Raw genomic sequence first — 18709 nt, 5'->3', positions numbered from 1 at the left:
TCTATTGAATATTCAGGACTGATTTCCTTTAGGATTGACTGGTTTGATCTCCTTGCAGTCCAAGGGACTCTCAAGAGTCTTCTCCAATACCACACTTCAAAAGCTTCAATTCTTGGGCACTCAGTTTTCTTTGTAGTCCAGTTCTCACATCCGTCCATGACTACTGGAAAAACTATATGTTTGACGAGATGGACTTATGTCAACAAAGTAATGTCTCTGCTTTTTAATAGGCTGTCTAGGTTGGTCATAACTTTTCTTCCAAGTAGCAAGTGTCTTTTAATTTCATGGCTACAGCGCCATGTGCAGTGACTTTGAAGCTCAAGAAAATAAAGTCTGTCACTGTTTCCATTATTTCCCCATATATTTGCCATGAAGTGATGGGACTAGATGCCATGATCTTTGTTTTTTGAATGTTGAGTTTTAAGCCAGCTTTTTTCACTCTCCTCTTTCACTTTCATCAAGAGGCTCTTTAGTTCCTCTTCACTTTCTGCCATAAGGGTGGTGTCATCTGCATATCTGAGTGAGTGAGTGAGTGAAGTCACTCAGTCGTGTCCGACTTTTTGCAACCCCATGGACTGTAGCCTACCAGGCTCCTCTGTCCATGAGATTCTCCAGGCAAGAATACTGGAGTGGGTTGCCATTTCCTTCTCCAGGGGATCTTCCTGACCCAGGGATCGAACCCGGGTCTCCTGCATTGGAGTCAAATGCTTTAACCTGAGGTTATTGATATTTCTCCTGGCAAACTTGATTCCAGCTTGTGCTTCATCCAGTGTGGCATTTCGCATGATGTACTCTGAATAGAAGTTAAGTAAACAGGATGACAATATGCAGCCTGGACCTACTCCTTTCCCAATTTGGAACCAGTCCATTGTTCTATGTCCAGTTCTAACTGTTGATTCTTGACCTGCATACAGATTTCTCAGGAGGCAGGTAAGGTAGTCTGGTATTCCCATCTCTTGAAGAATGCTCCACAGTTTGTTGTGATCCACATAGTCAAAGACTTTGGCATAGTCAATAAAGCAGAAGTAGATGTTTCTCTGGAACTCTCTTGCTTTCTCTGTGATCCAACGGATGTTGGCAATTTGATCTCTGGTTCCTCTGCCTTTTCTAAATCCAGCTTGAGCATCTGAAATTTCTCGGTTCACATACTGTTGAAGCCTGGCTTGGAAAATTTGGGGTGTTACTTTCCTAGCATGTGAGATGAGTGCAATTGTGCGGTAGTTTGAACATTCTTTGGCATTGCCTTTTTGGGGTTAGAATGAAAACTGACCTTTTCCAGTCCTGTGGCCACTGCTGAGCTTTCCCATTTTGCCAGTGTACTGAGTGCAGCACTTTCAGAGCATTATCTTTTAGGAATTGAAATAGCTCAGCTGGAATTCCATTACCTTCACTAGCTTTGTTCGTAGTGATGCTTCCTAAGGCCCACTTGACTTCGCATTCCATAATGTCTGGCTCTAGGTGAGTGATCAGACCATCATGGTTATCTGGTTAATTAAGATCATTTTTGAATAGTTCTTCTGTGTATTCTTGCCACCTCTTCTTAATATCTTCTGCTTCTGTTACATCCATACGGTTTCTGTCTTTCATTGTGCCCATCTATGCATGAGATGGGAGAAGGCAATGGCACCCCACTCCAGTACTCTTGCCTAGAAAATCCCATGGACAGAGGAGCCTGGTAGGCTGCAGTCCATGGGGTCGCTAAGAGTCGGACACGACTCAGTGACTTCACTTTCACTTTTCACTTTCATGCATTGGAGAAGGAAATGGCAACCCACTCCAGTATTCTTGCCTGGAGAATCTCAGGGACAGGGGAGCCTGTTGGGCTGCTGTCTATGGGGTTGCACAGAGTCGGACACGACTGAAGTGACTTAGCAGCATGCATGAGATGTTCCCTTGGCAATTCTTAATTTGATTGATGAGATCGCTAGTCTTTCTCATTCTGTTGTTTTTCTCTATTTCTAAAAATGCATTGATCATTGAGGAAGACTTTCTTATCTCTCCTTGTTAGTATTCACATGTCTGCATTCAAGTGGGTTGATCTTTTCTTTTCTCATTTACTTTTCACTTCTTTTCTTTTCTCAGGTGTTTGTAAGGCCTCATTGACAACCATTTTGCCTTTTTAAAAACTTAATTTTTATTGAAGGATGATTGCTTTACAGAATTTTGCTGTTTTCTGTCAAACCTCAACATGAATCAGTCATAGCTATACATATCAGTTCAGTTCTAGTCAGTCACTCAGTCGTGTCTGACTCTTTGTGACCCCATGAATCGCAGCCCGCCAGGCCTCCCTGTCCATCACCAACTCCCAGAGTTCACTCAGATTCACGTCCATCAAGTCTGTGATGCCATCCAGCCATCTCATGCTCTGTTGTCCCCTTCTCCTCCTGCCCCCAATCCCTCCCAGCATCAGGGTCTTTCCAATGAGTCAACTCTTCGCACGAGGTGGCCAAAGTACTGGAGTTTCAGCTTTAGCATCATTCCTTCCAAAGAAATCCCAGGGTTGATATCCTTTAGAATGGACTGGCTGGATCTCCTTGCAGTCCAAGGGACTCTCAAGAGTCTTCTCCGACATCACAGTTCAAAAGCATCAATTCTTTGGCGCTTAGCTTTCTTCACAGTCCAACTCTCACATCCATACATGACTACTGGAAAACCATAGCCTTGACTAGACAGACCTTTGTTGGCAAAGTAATGTCTCTGCTTTTTAATATGCTGTCTAGGTTGGTCATAACTTTCCTTCCAAGGAGCAAGCGTCTTTTAATTTCATGGCTTCAATTACCATCTGCAGTGATTTTGGAGCCCAGAAAAATAAAGTCTGACACTGTTTCCACTGTTTCCTCATCTATTTGCCGGTTCCAAATAGGAAAAGGAGTATGTCAATGCTGTCACCCTGCTTATTTAACTTATATGCAGAGTAGGTCATGAGAAACGCTGGACTGGAAGAAACAAGCTGGAATCAAGATTGCCAGGAGAAATATCAATAACCTCAGATATGCAGATGGCACCACCCTTATGGCAGAAAGTGAAGAGGAGCTAAAAAGCCTCTTGATGAAAGTGAAAGAGGACAGTGAAAAGGTTGGCCTAAAGCTCAACATTCAGAAAACGAAGATCATGGCATCTGGTCCCATCACTTCATGGGAAATAGATGGGGAAACAGTGGAAACAGTGTCAGACTTTATTTTGGGGGGGGCTCCAAAATCACTGCAGATGGTGACTGCAGCCATGAAATTAAAAGACGTTTACTCCTTGGAAGAAAAGTTATGATCAACCGAGATAGCATATTCAAAAGTATAGACATTATTTTGCCGACTAAGGTCCGTCAAGTCAAGGCTATGGTTTTTCCTGTGGTCATGTATGGATGTGAGAGTTGGACTGTGAAGAAGGCTGAGCACTGAAGAATTGATGCATTTGAAGTGTGGTGTTGGAGAAGACTCTTGAGAGTCCCTTGGACTGCAAGGAGATCCAGCCAGTCCGTTCTGAAGGAGATCAACCCTGGGATTCCTTTGGAAGGAATGATGCTAAAGCTGAAACTCCAGTACTTTGGCCACCTCATGCGAAGAGTTGACTCATTGGAAAAGACTTTGATGCCAGGAGGGATTGGGGGCAAGAGGAGAAGGGGACGACAGAGGATGAGATGGCTGGATGGCATCACTGACTTGCTGGACGTGAATCTGAGTGAACTCCGGTAGGGAGGCCTGGTGTGCTGCGATTCATGGGGTTGCAAAGAGTTGGACACGACTGAGCAACTGAACTGAACTGAACTGATGGGACCAGTTGCCAGGATCTTAGTTTTCTGAATGTTTAGTTTTAAGCAATCTTTTTCACTCTCCTCTTTCACTTTCATCAAGAGGCTCTTTAGTTCTTCTTCATTTTCTGCCATAAGGGTGGTGTCATCTGCATATCTGAGGTTATTGATATTTCTCCTGGCAATCTTAATAGCAGCTTGTGCTTCCTCCAGCCCAGCGTTTCTCATGACGTACTCTGCATACAAGTTAAATAAGCAGGGTGACAATATACAGCCTTGACGTACTCCTTTTCCTATTTGGAACCAGTCTGTTGTCCCATGTCCAGTTATAACTGTTGCTTCCTGGCCTGCGTACAGATTTCTCAAGAGGCAGGTTAGGTGGTCTGGTATGCCCATCTCTTTCAGAATTTTCCACAGTTTATTGTGATCCACACAGTCAAAGGCTTTGGCATAGTCAATAAAGCAGAAATAGATGTTTTTCTGGAACTCTCTTGTTGTTTCCATGATCCAGCAGATGTTGGGAATTTGATCTGTGGTTCCTCTGCCTTTTCTGAAACCAGCTTGAACATCTGGAAGTTCTCGGTTCACGTGTTGCTGAAGCCTGGCTTGGAGAATTTTAAGCATTACTTTACTAGCATGTGAGATGAGTGCAATTGTTTGGTAGTTTGAGCATTCTTTGGCATTGCCTTTCTTAGGGATTGAAATTAAAACTTACTTTTTCCAGTCCTGTGGCCATTGCTGAATTTTCCATATTTGCATTTGAAGTTTGCATCAAAGTCTTTTCCAATAAATCAACTCTTCGCATGAGGTGGCCAAAGTACTGGAGTTTCAGCTTTAGCATCATTCCTTCCAAAGAAATCCCAGGGTTGATCTCCTTCAGAACGGACTGGCTGGATCTCCTTGCAGTCCAAGGGACTCTCAAGAGTCTTCTCCAACACCACACTTCAAATGCATCAATTGCAGCATGTTCACAGCATCGTCTTTCAGGATTTGAAATAGCTCAACTGAAATTCCATCCCCTCCACTAGCTTTGTTCGTAGTGATACTTCCTAAGGCCCACTTGACCTCACATTCCAGGTTGTCTGGCTCTAGGTGAGTGATCACACAATTGCGATTATCTGGTTCATGAATCTTTTTTTGTACAGTTCTTCTGTGTATTCTTGCCACCTCTTCTTAATATCTTCTGCTTTTCCCTCCCTTTTGAAACTCCCTCCCATCTCCCTCCCCATCCCACCCCTCTAGGTTGATACAGAGTCCCTGTTTGAGTTTCTTGAGTGATAACAGCAAATTTCTGTTGGTATCTATTTTACAAATGATAATGTAAGTTTCCACGTTACTCTTTCCATACATCTCACCCCCTCTGCCCCTCTCCCCATGTCCGTAAGTCTATTCTCTATGTCTGTTTCTCCATTGTTGCCCTGTAATTAATTTTTTCAGTACCATTTTTTAGATTCTGTATATATGTGTTAGAATACTGTATTTATCTTTCTCTTTCTGACTCACTTCACTCTATACAATGGTTCTAGGTTCACCCACCTCATTTGAACTGACTGAAACGCATTCCTTTTTATGGCTAAGTAATATTCCATTGTGTATATGTACCACAACCTCTTTATCCACTCATCTTTTGATGGACATCTAGGTTTCTTCCATGTTCTAGCTATTGTAAATAGTGCTGTAATGAAGAATGGGATACATGTGCCTCTTTCAATTTTGTTTTCCTCAGGGTATGTGCCTAGGAGTGGGATTGCTGGGTCATATGGTGGTTTTATTCCTAGTTTTTTTTTGTTGTTTTTTTTTAAATGATTCTTTTCTTTAATGGTTCTTTTTTTTTCCTGGCTTCTTTTTTTTTAAATTTTATTTTATAAAGGAATCTCCATACCATCTTCCGTAGTGGCTCTATCAATTTACATTCCCTTTTCTCCACACCCTCTCCACTCTTTATTTTTTGTAGACCTTTTGATGAGGACCATTCTGACTGGTGTGATGTGATATCTCTTTGTAGTTTTGATTTGCACTTCTCTAATAATGACACCACCCTTATGGCAGAAAGTGAAGAGGAACTAAAAGCCTCTTGATGAAAGTGAAAGAGGAGAGTGAAAAAGTTGGCTTAAAGCTCAACATTCAGAAAACGAAGACCATGGCATGTGGTCCCATCATTTCATGGGAAATAGATGGGGATACAGTGGACACAGTGTCAGACTTTATGTTCTTTTGCTCGAAAATCACTGCAGATGGTGACTGCAGCCATGAAATTAAAAGACGCTTACTCCTTGGAAGGAAAGTTATGACCAACCTAGATAGCATATTAAAAAGCAGAGACATTACTTTGCCAACAAAAGTCCATCTAGTCAAGGCTATGGTTTTTCCAGTGGTCATGTATGGATGCGAGAATTGGACTGTGAGGAAAGCTGAGCGCCGAAGAATTGATGCTTTTGAACTGTGGTGTTGGAGAAGACTCTTGAGAGTCCCTTGGACTGCAAGGAGATCCAACCAGTCCATTCTGAAGGAGATCAGCCCTGGGATTTCTTTGGAAGGAATGATGCTAAAGCTGAACTCCAGTACTTTGGCCACCTCATGGGAAGAGTTGACTCATTGGAAAAGACTCTGATGCTGGGAGGGATTGGGGGCAGGAGGAGAAGGGGACGACAGAGGATGAGATGGCTGGATGGCATCATGGACTCGATGGACCTGAGTCTGAGTGAACTCTGGGAGATGGTGATGGACAGGGAGGCCTGGTGGGCTGCGATTCATGGTGTTGCAAACAGTCAGACATGACTGAGTGACTGAACTGAACTGAACTGAATAATGAGTTATGTTGAGCATGTTTTCATGTGTTTGTTAGCCATCTATATGTCTTCTTTGAAGAAATATGTTTAGGTCTTTTTCCCATTTTTTGATTGAGTTGTTTATTTTTCTGCTATTGAAGTGTATTAGCTGCTTGTATATGTTGGAAGTTAATCCTTTGTCAGTTGTTTCATTTGCTATTATATTCTCCCATCCTGAGGGTTGTCTTTTCGCCTTGCTTATAGTTTCCTTTGCTGTGCAAAAGCTTTTAAGCTTAATCAGGTACCACTTGTTTACTTTTGTTTTTATTTCCACTACTCAAGGAGGTGAGTCATAGAGGATCTTGCTTTGATTCATGTCAGAGTGTTCTGCCTACATTTTCCTCTAAGAGTTTTATCCTTTCTCATCTTACATTTAGGACTTTAATCCATTTTGAGTGTATCTTTGTGTATGGTGTTAGGAAGTGTTCGAATTTCATTCTTTTACATGTAGCTGTCCAGTTTTCCCAGCACCATTATTGAATAGGCTATCTTTGCCCCATTGTATATTCTTGCCTCCTTTGTCAAAAATAAGGTGCCCATAGGTGCATGGGTTTATTTTTGGGCTTTCTTTATTTTTGGCTTTCTGTCTTGTTCCATTGGTCTATAATTCTGTTTTTGTGCTAGTACCATACTGCCTTGATGACTGAAGTCAGGAAGGTTGATTCCTTCAGCTTCATTCTTTCTGAAGACGACTTTGGCTATTCGGGGTCTTTTGTGTTTCCATGTGAATTGTGAAATTTTTTGTTCTAGTTCTGTGAAAAATGCCATTGGTAATTTGATAGGGATAGCACTGAATTGTAGATTGCATTTGGTAGCATAGTCATTTTCACAATATTGATTCTTCTTACCGAGGAACGTGGAATATCTCTCCATCTGTTCATGTCATCTTGATTTCTTTCATTAGTGTCTTATAATTTTCTGTTTACAGTTCTTTTGTCTCCTTAGGTAAGTTTATTCCTAGATTTTTAATTATTTTTGTTGCAGTGGTGAATGGGATTGATTCCTTAATTTCTCTTTCTGATTTTTCATTACTAGTATATAGAAATGTAAGTGATTTCTGTGTATTGATTTTGTATCTTGCAACTTTGCTGAATTCACTGATTAGCTCTAGTAATTTTCTGATACTATCTCTAGGGTTTTCTATGCACAATATTATGTCATCTGCAAATAGTGAGAGCTTTGTTCCTTCTTTTCCAATCTGGATTACTTTTATTTCTTTTTCTTCTCTGATTGTTGTAGCTAGGACTTCCAGAACTATGTTGGATAATAGTGGTGAAAGTGGACACCCTTTTCTTGTTCCTGATCTTAGGGGGAATGCTTTCAGTTTCTCACCATTGAGAATAATGTTTGCTCTAGGCTTATCATATGTGGACTTTACTATGTTGAGGTAGGTTCCTTCTATGCCCATTTTTTGGAAAAGTTTTAATCATAAATGGGTGCTGAATTTTTCTGCATCTGTTGAGATGATCATATGGTTTTTATCTTTCAGTTTGTTAATACAGTGTATCACATTGATTAATTTGCATATATTGAAGAATCCTTGCATTCCTGTTATAAACCCAACTTGATCATGGTGTATGAGCTTTTTGATGTGCTGCTGAATTCTGTTTGCTAAAATTTTGTCGAGGATTTTTGCATCCATGTTCATCAGTGGATGTCCATGTTCATCCAGGGTCATCAGGCCCATAGTTTGTGTGTGTGTGTGTGTGTGTGTGTGTGTGTGTGTGTGTGTGTGTGTGTGTGTGTTGTCTTTGTCTAGTTTTGGTATCAGGGTGATGGTGGCCTCATAGAATGAATTAGGAAGTGTTCCTTCCTCTACAATTTTTTGAAAGAGCTTTAGAAGGCTAGGCATTGGCTCTTCTCTAAATGTTTGATAGAATTCTCCTGTGAAGACATCTGGTCCTGGGCTTTTTTTTTTTAGGGAGATATTTGATCACCGCTTCAGTTTCAGTGCTTGTAATTGGGTTGTTCGTAATTTCTGTTTCTTCTTGGTTCAGTCATGGAAGATTGAACTTTTCTAAAAATCTGTCCATTTCTCCCAGGTTATCTAATTTATTGCCATATAGTTGTTCATAATAGTCTCTTATAATCTTTTGTATTCTGCATTGTCTGTTGTAAGCTCTCCTTTTTCATTTCTAATTTTGTTGATTTGATTCTTCTCTCTTTTTTTCTTGATGAGTCTGGCTAAAGGTTTGTCAATTTTGTTTATCTTCTCAAAGAACCAGCTTGTAGCTTTATTAATCCTTACTATTGTCTCTTTCATTTCTTTTTCCTTTATTTCTGTTCAGATCTTTATGATTTCTTTCCTTCTACTAATTTTTGGGGTTTTTTTGTTCTCCTTTTTTCCAGTTGTTGTAGGTGTAAATTTAGGTTGTCTATTCAATATTTTTCTTGTTTCTTGAGGTAGGATTGTATTGCTATAAACTTGCCTCTTAGAACTGCTTCTGCTGCATCCCATAGGTTTTGAGTTGTCATGATTTCATTGTCATTTGTTTCTAGAAATTTTTTTATTTCCCTTTTGGTTTCTTCAGTAACCTGTTGGTTATTTAGAAATGTGTTGTTTAGTCTCCATGTGTTTCTGTTTCTTACACTTTTTTTCTTATAATTGATATCTAGTATCATAGCATTGTGGTTGGAGAAGATGCTTGATACCATTTCAATTTTCCTAAATTTACTGAGGTTTGATTTGTGACCCAAGATGTGGTCTATCTTGGAGAATGTTCCATGTGTACTTCAGAAGAAGGTGTATTCTTCTGCATTTAGATGGAATGTCCTGAAGATATCAATGAGATCCATCTCATCTAATGTATCATTGAAGACTTGTGTTTCCTTAGTAATCTTCCATTTTGATGATCTGTCCATTGGTGTGCGTGGGGTGTTAAAATATCCTAAATTGGTGTGCGTGGGGTGTTAAAATATCCTACTACTATTGTGTTACTGTCAGTTTCTCCTGTTATGTCTGTTAGTGTTTTTCTTATGTATTGAGGTTCTCCTATGTTGGGTACATAGATATTTACAATTGTTATGTCTTCCTCTTGGACTGATCACTTGATCGTTATGTAGTGTCCTTACTTATCTCTTGTAATCTTCTTTATTTTAAGGCCTATTTTGTCTGATATGGGGGTTGCTACTCCAGCTTTCTTTTGCTTCCCATTTGCATAGAATATATTTTCCATCCTCTCACTTTCAGTCTATATGTGTCTTGAGGTCTGAAGTGGGTTTCTTGTAGACAGCATATATACGGGTCTTGCTTTTGTATCCATTCAGCCAGTCTGTGTCTCTTGGTTGGAGTGTTTAATCCATTAACATTTAAAGTAGTTATTGATATATGTGTTCCTATTGCCATTTTCTAATTGTTTGGGGTTGATTTTATAGATCTTTTTTCTTCTGCTGTATTTCTTGACTGTATAAGTCCCTTTAAAATTTGTTGCAAAGCTGGTTTGGTGGTACTGAATTCTCTTAACTTTTGCTTGTCTGAAAAGCTTTTTATTTCTCTATCAGTTTTGAATGAGATCCTTTCTGGGTACAGTAATCTTGGTTGTAGATTTTTCCCTTTCAGTACTTTAAATATATTCTGCCATTCCCTTCTGGCCTGCAGAGTTTCTACTGAAAGATCAGCTGTTAAGCGTATGGATGGAGTTTCCCTTGTATGTTACTTGTTGCTTCTCCCTTGCTGCCTTTTAATATTCTTTCTTCGTGTTTAGTCTTTGTTAGTTTGATTAGTATGTGTCTTGGCGTGTTTCTACTTGGGTTTATCCTGTATGGGACTCTTTGTGCTTTTTGCATTTCTTTTTCTTGGGGATGGTTTTGATCACTGCCTCTTGTATGATATGGCAAACCTCTGTCCATAGTTCTTCAGGCACTCTGTCTATCAGGTCTAATCCCTTGACACTATTTGTCACTTCTACTGTATAATCGTAAGGGATGTAATTTAGGTTATACCTGAGTGGTCTAGTGGTTTTCCCTACTTTCTTCAACTTAAGTCTCAATTTTTTAATAAGGAGTTCATGATCTGAGCCACAGTCAGCTCCCAGTCTTGTTTTTGCTGTCTGTATAGAGTTTCCCCATTTTCAGCTGCAAAGAATATAATCGGTCTGATTTTGGTCTTGGCCATCTCTTGATGTTCATGAATAGAGTCATCTCTTGTGTTGATGGAAAAGGGTGTTTGCTATTAAATTAATTATTTAATTTATTTTAATTGGAGGATAATTACTTTGCAATATTGTGGTTGTTTTTGCCGTACATCGACATGAATCAGCCACAGGGGCACATGGGTCTCCCCATCGTGAACTGCACCCCCCACCTCCTCCCCACCCAGTCCCTTCAGGTTGTCCCAGAGTACAGACTTTGTTTCCTGCTTCATGCATCAAACTTGCCCTCATCATCTACTTTACATATGGTAATAGGTTTCAATGCTATTCTCTTAAATCATCCCATGCTCGCCTTCTCCCACATAGTCCAAAAGTCTGTTCTTTACATCTGTTGTCTCTTTTGGCCCATTCCATATAGGATCATCGTTATCATCTTTTTAAATTCCATATATATGCATTAATATACTGTACTGACTGGTGTTTTTCTTTCTGATGTACATCACTCTGTGTAATAGGCTCTGGTTTCATCCACCTCATTAGAACTGACTCAAATGTACTTTTTTATAGCTGAGTAATACTCCATTCTTTATATGTTCCACAACTTCCTTGTCCATTCATCTGCCAATGGACAGCTAAGTTGCTTCCATGTCCTAACTATGGTAAACAGTGCTGCAATGAACATTGGGGTACATGTAACTTTCAATTCTGGTTTCCTTGGATGCATGCCCAGCAGTGGGATTTCTGGGTCATATGGCAGTTCTATTTCCAGGTTTTTAAAGAATCTCCACACTGTTCTCCATAGTGGCTGTACCAGTTTGCATTCCCACCGATAGTGTAGGAGGGTTCCCTTTTCTCCACACCCTCTCCAGCATTTATTGTTTGTAGACTTTTTGATGGCAGCCATTCTGACCGGCATAAGATGTTACCTCATTATGATTTCGATTTGCACTTCTCTAATAATGAGTGATGTTGAGCACCTTTTCATGTGCTCATTAGTCCGTTAGTATGTCTTCTTTGGAGAAATGTCTGTTTTGTTCTTTGGCCCATTTTTTATTGGGTTTTTTGTTTTTTTCTGGTATTGAGCTGCATGAGCTGCTTGTATATTTTGTAGATTAGTTCTTTGCCAGTTGTTTCGTCTGTTATTATTCTCTCCCATTCTGAAGGCTGCATTTTTACCTTGCTTATAGTTTCCTTCATTGTGCAAAAACTTTTATGTTTAATTAGCTCCCATTTGTTTATTTTTGTTTTCATTTCCATAACTCTGGGAGGTGGGTCATAGAGGGTCTTGCTGTGATTTATATCAGAGAGTGTTCTACCTATGTTTTCCTCTAATAGTTTTATAGTTTCTGGTCTTACATTTAGATCTTTAATCCATTTTGTGTGTATTTTTGTGTATGGTGTTAGAAAGTGTTCTAGTTTCATTCTTTTACACGTGGTTGGCCAGTTTTCCCAGCACCACTTGTTAAAGAGACTGCATTTTCTCTGTTGTATATTTTTGCCTTCTTTGTCAAAGGTAAGCTGTCCATAGGTGCCTGGTTTTATCTTTGGGTTTTCTATTTTGTTCCATTGATCTGTATTTCTGTCTTTGTGCCAGTACCATACTGTCTTGATGACTGTAGCATTGTAGTATAGTCTGAAGTCAGGCAGGTTGATTCCTCCAGTTCCATTCTTCTTTCTCAAGATTGCTTTGGCTATTCGAGGTTTCTTGTGTTTCTATACAAATTGTGAAATAATTTGTCCTAGTTCTGTGAAAAATACCGTTGGTTGCTTGATAGGGATTGCATTGAATCTGTAGATTGCTTTGGGTCATATAGTCATTTTCACTCTGTTGATTTTTCCAATCCACAAACATGGTATATTTGTTTGTGTCATTTTTGTTTCTTTCATCAATGTTTTATATTTCTGTATATATAGGTCTTTTGTTTCTTAAGGTAAATTTATTCCTAAGTATTTTATTCTTTTTGTTGCAATGGTGAATGGGATTGTTTCCTTAGTTTCTCTTTCTGATTTCTCATTGTTGGTGTATAGGAATGCAAGGGATTTCTGTGCATTAAATTTATATCTTGAAAGTGAAAGTGAAGTTGCTCAGTTGTGTCCAACTCTTTGCGACCCCATGGACTGTAACCCACCAGGCTCCTCAGTCCATGGAATTTTCCAGGCAAGAGTACTGGAGTGGATTGCCATTTCCTTCTCCAGGGGATCTTCCCAACCCAGGGATTGAACCCGGGTTTCCTGCACTGCAGGCAGATGCTTTACCATCTGAGCCACCAAAGCTTTACTATATTCATTAATTAGCTGTAGTAATTTTCTGGTGGTATCTTTAGTGTTTCCTTTGTAGAGGATCATGTCATCTGCAAACAGTGAGGGTTTTACTTCTTCTTTTCCAATCTGGATTACTTTTATTTCTTTTTCTTCTCTGATTACTGTGGCTAGGACTTCCAAAACCATATTGAATAGTAGTGGGTACCCTTGTTCCTCATTTTAGAGGAAATGTTTTCAGTTTTTCACCATTGAGGATAATTTTTGCTGGAGTTTTCGTCTATGGCTTTTATTGTGTTGAGGTTTGTTCCTTCTATGTCTGCTTTCTCAAGAGTTTTTTTTGTTGTTGTTAATCATAACTGGGTGTTGAATTTTGTCAGAGGCTTTCTCTACATCTGTTGAGATAACTTTATGGTTTTTATCTTTTAATTTGTTAATATGGTGTATCACATGGATTGATTTGCAAATATTAAAGAATCCTTACATCTGTGGAATAAAATCCACTTGGTCATAATGTATGGTCTTTTTAATATGTTGTTGGATTCTGTTTGCTAGAATTTTTTTGAGGATATTTGCATCTATGTTAATCAGTGATAATTGGCCTGTGGTTTTGTTTTTTGTGGTAACTTAGTCTGGTTTTGGGATTAGAGTGATGGGGGGCTCATAGAATGACTTTGGGCATTTACCTTCTTCAATTTTCTGGAAGAGGTTGAGTAGGAATGGTGTTAACTCTTCTTGAAATTTTTAGTAGAATTCACCTGAGAAGCCATCTGGCCCCGGACTTCTGTTTGTTGGAAGAATTTTCATTACAGTTTTGATTTCTGCACTTGGGAGGGATCTGTTCAGATTTTCTACTTCTTCCTGGTTCAATTTTCTAAGAGTTTGTCCATTTCTTCCAAATTGTCCATTTTATTGGCATATAGTTTGCTCACGGTAGTCTCATATGATCTTTTGTATTTCTATGTTGTCTGTTGTGATTTCTCCATTTTAATTTCTAATTTTATAGATTTGATTCTTCTCCCTTTCTTTCTTGATGAGTCTGGCTAATGGTTTGTCTATTTTATTTATCTTCTCAAACAACCAGCTTTTAGTTTTGTTGAGCTTTGCTATACTGTCCTTCATTTCTTTATCACTTATTTCTGCTCTGATTTTTATAATTTCTTTTCTTCTACTAACTCTGGGGGTTTTTGTTTGTTTGTTTGTTCTTCTTTTTCTATTTGTTTTAAGTGCAAAGTAGGGGTTGTTTGTTAGATGTTTCTCTTTTTTTCTGTGGTAGGCTTTTATTGCTATGAATCTCTTAGCACTGCTTTTACTCAATCCCATAGGTTTGTAGTTCACGTGTTTCATTTCCATTTGTTTCTATGCATATTTTGATTTCATTTTTTATTTCCTCCATGATCTGTTGGTTATTCAGAAGCCTTGTTGTTTAGCCTCCATATGTTTTTGTTTTTTATAGTTTTTTTTCCCTGTAGTTGATATCTAATCTGACTGCACTGTGATCAGAGAAGGTGCTTGAAATGATTTAAATTTTCTAAAATTTACTGAGGTTAGATTTGTTGTCCAGGATGTGATCTATCCTGGAGAATATTCCGTGTGCACTTGAGAAAAGGATGAAATCTATTGTTTTTGGATTAAATTCCCTGTAATTATCAATTTGGTCAAACTGGACCATCGTATCATTTAAAGCTTGTGTTTCCTTGTTAATTTTTTGTTTGGTTGATCTATCCATAGGTGTGAGTGGGGTATTAAAGTCCCCCATTATTATTGTATTACTGGAACTTCCACCTTCATACTTGTTAGCATTTGCCTTATGTATTGAGGTGCTCCTATGTTGGGTACACATATATTTATAATTGTTATATCTTCTTCTTGGATTGATCCCTTGATCAGTATGTAGTAGCCTTCTCTGTCTCTTATCACGGTCTTTATTTCAAAGTTTATTTTATCTGATGTCGGTATTGCTACTCCTGCATTCTTTTGGTCTCCATTTGCGTGAAATATCTTTTCCCAGCCCCTCATTTTCAGTCTGTATGTGTCCCTTGGTTTGAGGTGGGTCTCTTGTAGACAGCATATATAGGGGTCTTGTTTTGTATCCATTCAGCCAGTCTTTGTCTTTTGGTTGGAGCATTTAACCTATTTACATTTAAGGTAATTATTGATAAGTATGATCCCATTATCATTTACTTTGTTGTTTTGTGTTCGTTTTTATAAACCTTTTCTGTGTTTCCTGTCTAGAGGAGATCCTTTAGCATTTGTTGAAGAGCTGGTTTGGTGGTGCTGAATTCTCTCAGCTTTTGCTTGTCTGCAAAGCTTTTGATTTCTCCTTCATATTTGAATGAGATCCTTGCTGGGTACAGTAATCTGGGTTGTAAGTTTTTCTCTTTCACCACTTTAAGTATGTCCTGCCATTCCCTTCTGGCCTGAAGAGTTTCTATTGAAAGATCAGCTTTTATCCTTATGGGCATCCCCTTGTGTGTTATTTGCTGCTTTTCCCTTGCTGCTTTTAATGTTTTCTCTTTGTGTTTAATTTTTGTTATTTTGATTAATATGTGTCAATCAAGCCAGTAATCAAGTCCCTAAGTGCTCTCCACAGCTAGGAACATCCAGAGAGATTCACAGAGTTATATAGAGAAGAGAAGAGGCAGAAGAGAGATAGAGGTGACCAGGAGTAGAAAAGGGAGAGTCAAAAGGGGAGAGCACAATGAAGCCAGTAATCAAATCCCTAAGTGAAAATGTATACTGAAGATTATATTCTTAAAGGTAGAAAATTGATAACAAATATCAAAAAGCAAAGGTTAAAAACCTAGAATAGAGGTTAGACTCTCAAAAATACAATATAAAAAAAGAAAAAAGACAGTCACAAAAATTTAAAAAATGTATATGGCAGTTGTTTTTTTTAATCTTTTTTTTAAAGAAACGTAATAGTAGGCTATGAAAATGAAAGTTAAAGAGTAATAAAGAAATAAAATTTCTTAAAAATTAAAAAGTGATCATAGTAAAAATATATCTAGGAATTTATCTGGAGTTGTTGTGGGCAGTGTGGGTTCTGTTCAGTATCAGATAGTCCCTTGTTCTGGCTTATTCTCAAGGTCTATAATTGCCCCTCACATGCTCAGCCTCAGCATTAACTTCAGGGTTTTAATCTGTTGCACCTGTCACTTCTGGAGCAGTTTCCCCTTCTTTACTTTGGCTTCCTCTGTTTGCCAGCCTCTTTGTGTCTAATTTCCGCCCTGACACAAGGGGACCAAGGTGGCCACTTATTTAGGCTCACTTGTTCAGGCATGTACTCCCTGGGTCCACACTGCTCAGGTTCCAGGGTGCTCTGCAAGGGCACTGTCCTAAGTGGGCCCTGCATTTCAAGCACTTCCCAGGTCTAAGCCTCTCAGGTTCTCGGGTGCTCCACAAGGACACAGACCCAGATGAGCTGTGTGTTTTGTGCCCTTCCCAGGTCCAAGCTGCTCCAGGTGCTTGGTAAGTCCACTGTCCCTGGTGGGCCATGTGTCTTATACACTTACCCAGTCCCAGCCAAATGGTTTCTTGGGTGCTCCATGTGGGCACAGTCCCAGGTGTACCATGTGTCTCCTCTGAGGTACTGATCTCAGGCTGTGACACTCCTGACAGATGTGAACCGTCCAGGATCCCAAGAAGACGTGGTTAGCAACTGTCAGCCTGCTCACAGTTTGGTGAAAGATGTGGTCTCTGGGGCTGAGATTGCATTAGCCCCTTACCTTCTGGTTAGGGGGCTCTGGCTATAGCTCTGGCTATTGCACTCTTGTCTCTGTGCCTCCAGGGAAGGAGGGTCCTAAACATCAGCTGCTTGCTCTCTGGTATTTGCTAGGGATAAAAGTCCTTTGTTCTGTGAGCACACCAGGGGTGACCATGCAGCATTACAGCCTTTTGCAGGAAAGGTTCCCCCCCCTTTTTTGGGGGGGTCTCTCTGGCGATCCCATGGTTTGGGTTGCTATGTCGCATTAGCCCCCTCAGATTGTCCTCATGGCATTCAAGCCTTGTCCTTACCCTAAGGACCAGTGGTGCAACCCATGCTTCCCTGCCCAGCCCCCACTCGCATGCTGGCCTACGCAAACCTCTGAGCTGCTCCTCCACAAGTAGTTACAGTTAGGCGTGTATTCTGTGTGTATGTGTGTTTTTCCAGTTGTGTGGCCCTCTGAGATTCCACTGACACACATGTGAGAGGGTTTCCTATTGTGTGGAAACTTCTCCTCTTTCATGACTCCCTCTGCAGGATGGGTCTCTGTACCTAAATTCTATGCCTCTGTTTCTGTCGTTTATATTTTGTCCTACCTCCTTTAGAAGAGATTGGGCTGCCTTTCTTGGTGCCCAGTGTCCTCTGCCAGCATTCAGAAGTTGTTCTGTGGAAGTTTCTCAACATTCAAATGATCTTTTTATGAATTTGTGGAGGGGGAGTGGAAAGTGGTCTCCTCATCCTATTCCTCCACCATCTTGGGACTGCCCCTGGTTGTAAGTCTTTAGAGAATTCAGGCAGTTTTAATTTTAAAGTAGTATCATTGAATGCACACACACGCACACACACACACACATACACATATACACACATATTCTTCCCCTCCCTCCTCCCCCAAGAGTATGAAGGATAGTCAGGATGATGTAGCTTTTGGCCAATGGGAAAGACCTTACAAATTTTTAAATTCTGGTCACAGTAAAATGAGTACCTCTGTCACTACAAAGATGAGTTAGGTATTCTGCAAGTAGGGAAAACAAAAATGTAATAGAATTTTAACCCATTACCTTAGGCAAGTGGAAGCTTCTAGCCATCAGAGGAAGGACAGACAAATTATGGGGAGTTGTGTAAATTTCACTTGCAAATATTCAAAGGATCTTGAGGCTGTGGCTCCTGTCCATGTGCCATCTTTTCAGATTTTACAGATTTATGAATTTTGCAGGTTCAGTATGCACTGGGAATATCCTATTCTATCCAGTTAACAATGTTGCCTCAGAATAATTTTCAAGTCAGTTTACTTCTTGGGTCATGGTATGCAAGTTTTTTGTTATTGTTTTGCTTTCCCGATCTCCAAAGGGGTTTTGTGACCAAAAAGCTGTCTTGGTGACTCCATAACCCACCTGACTAGAGGGTAAACCCGGGTTTCTCCAATATATGGTAAAAAAAAAGAAAGTGGCGTTTGTGCTTGAAGATTGCTCAAGGTTTCATAAAAGCGACCCAAACTGTTGTTAAATTTGCTGAACCTATTGGGCTTGAGTGAGACTAGCCTCTTTAGAATAGTGGTCAATCAAAATGCTTTCTTTTGCTTTCATGGGTTTGTTCCTTAGTATGAGCTTTCAGGTTACATGCCATTCCTTAGGAAGGAGTAAGCCATCTAGTAAAGCTTACACTTGCTTACTATGCTTAATGGGAGTACAACAGCTAGGAAAGAAACCTCAATTATTTTTTCCCTACCTGAAGGGTTAATAGGATAGCAGAGATGTGCCTGCAAACAGGTCTCTCTGCTCGGGCTAAACGTCTTTGCAAACGAGGCATTCTGCCAAAGAGTCTGGACACAGCCTTGAGTTTAATGGTCCCTTGCAAACGAGGGAGCATTCCCTTCTTGTGATAAGAAGGAAAAGAGGGCTTTGGACAGACTCTGCAGTAGACAGAGATTTCACTCCCCTTTGCTATACAATAACATGAGTGCACCTGCACTGTACTGAAAAGGCTTATTCATGCAGTCTGGAATTCTGCCTAGGGGGCTTTTATAATAATAAACTGCAATTAGTTTGTGTAGTTCTGTTCCTCCGGCCGGAGTGTGTAT

Source organism: Ovis aries, chromosome X (genome assembly GCF_016772045.2).
Source record: "Ovis aries strain OAR_USU_Benz2616 breed Rambouillet chromosome X, ARS-UI_Ramb_v3.0, whole genome shotgun sequence".
Classification (NCBI taxonomy): Eukaryota; Metazoa; Chordata; class Mammalia; order Artiodactyla; family Bovidae; genus Ovis; species Ovis aries.
The sequence above is the reverse complement of the archived record's forward strand: the minus strand, read 5'-3'. Positions refer to the sequence as shown.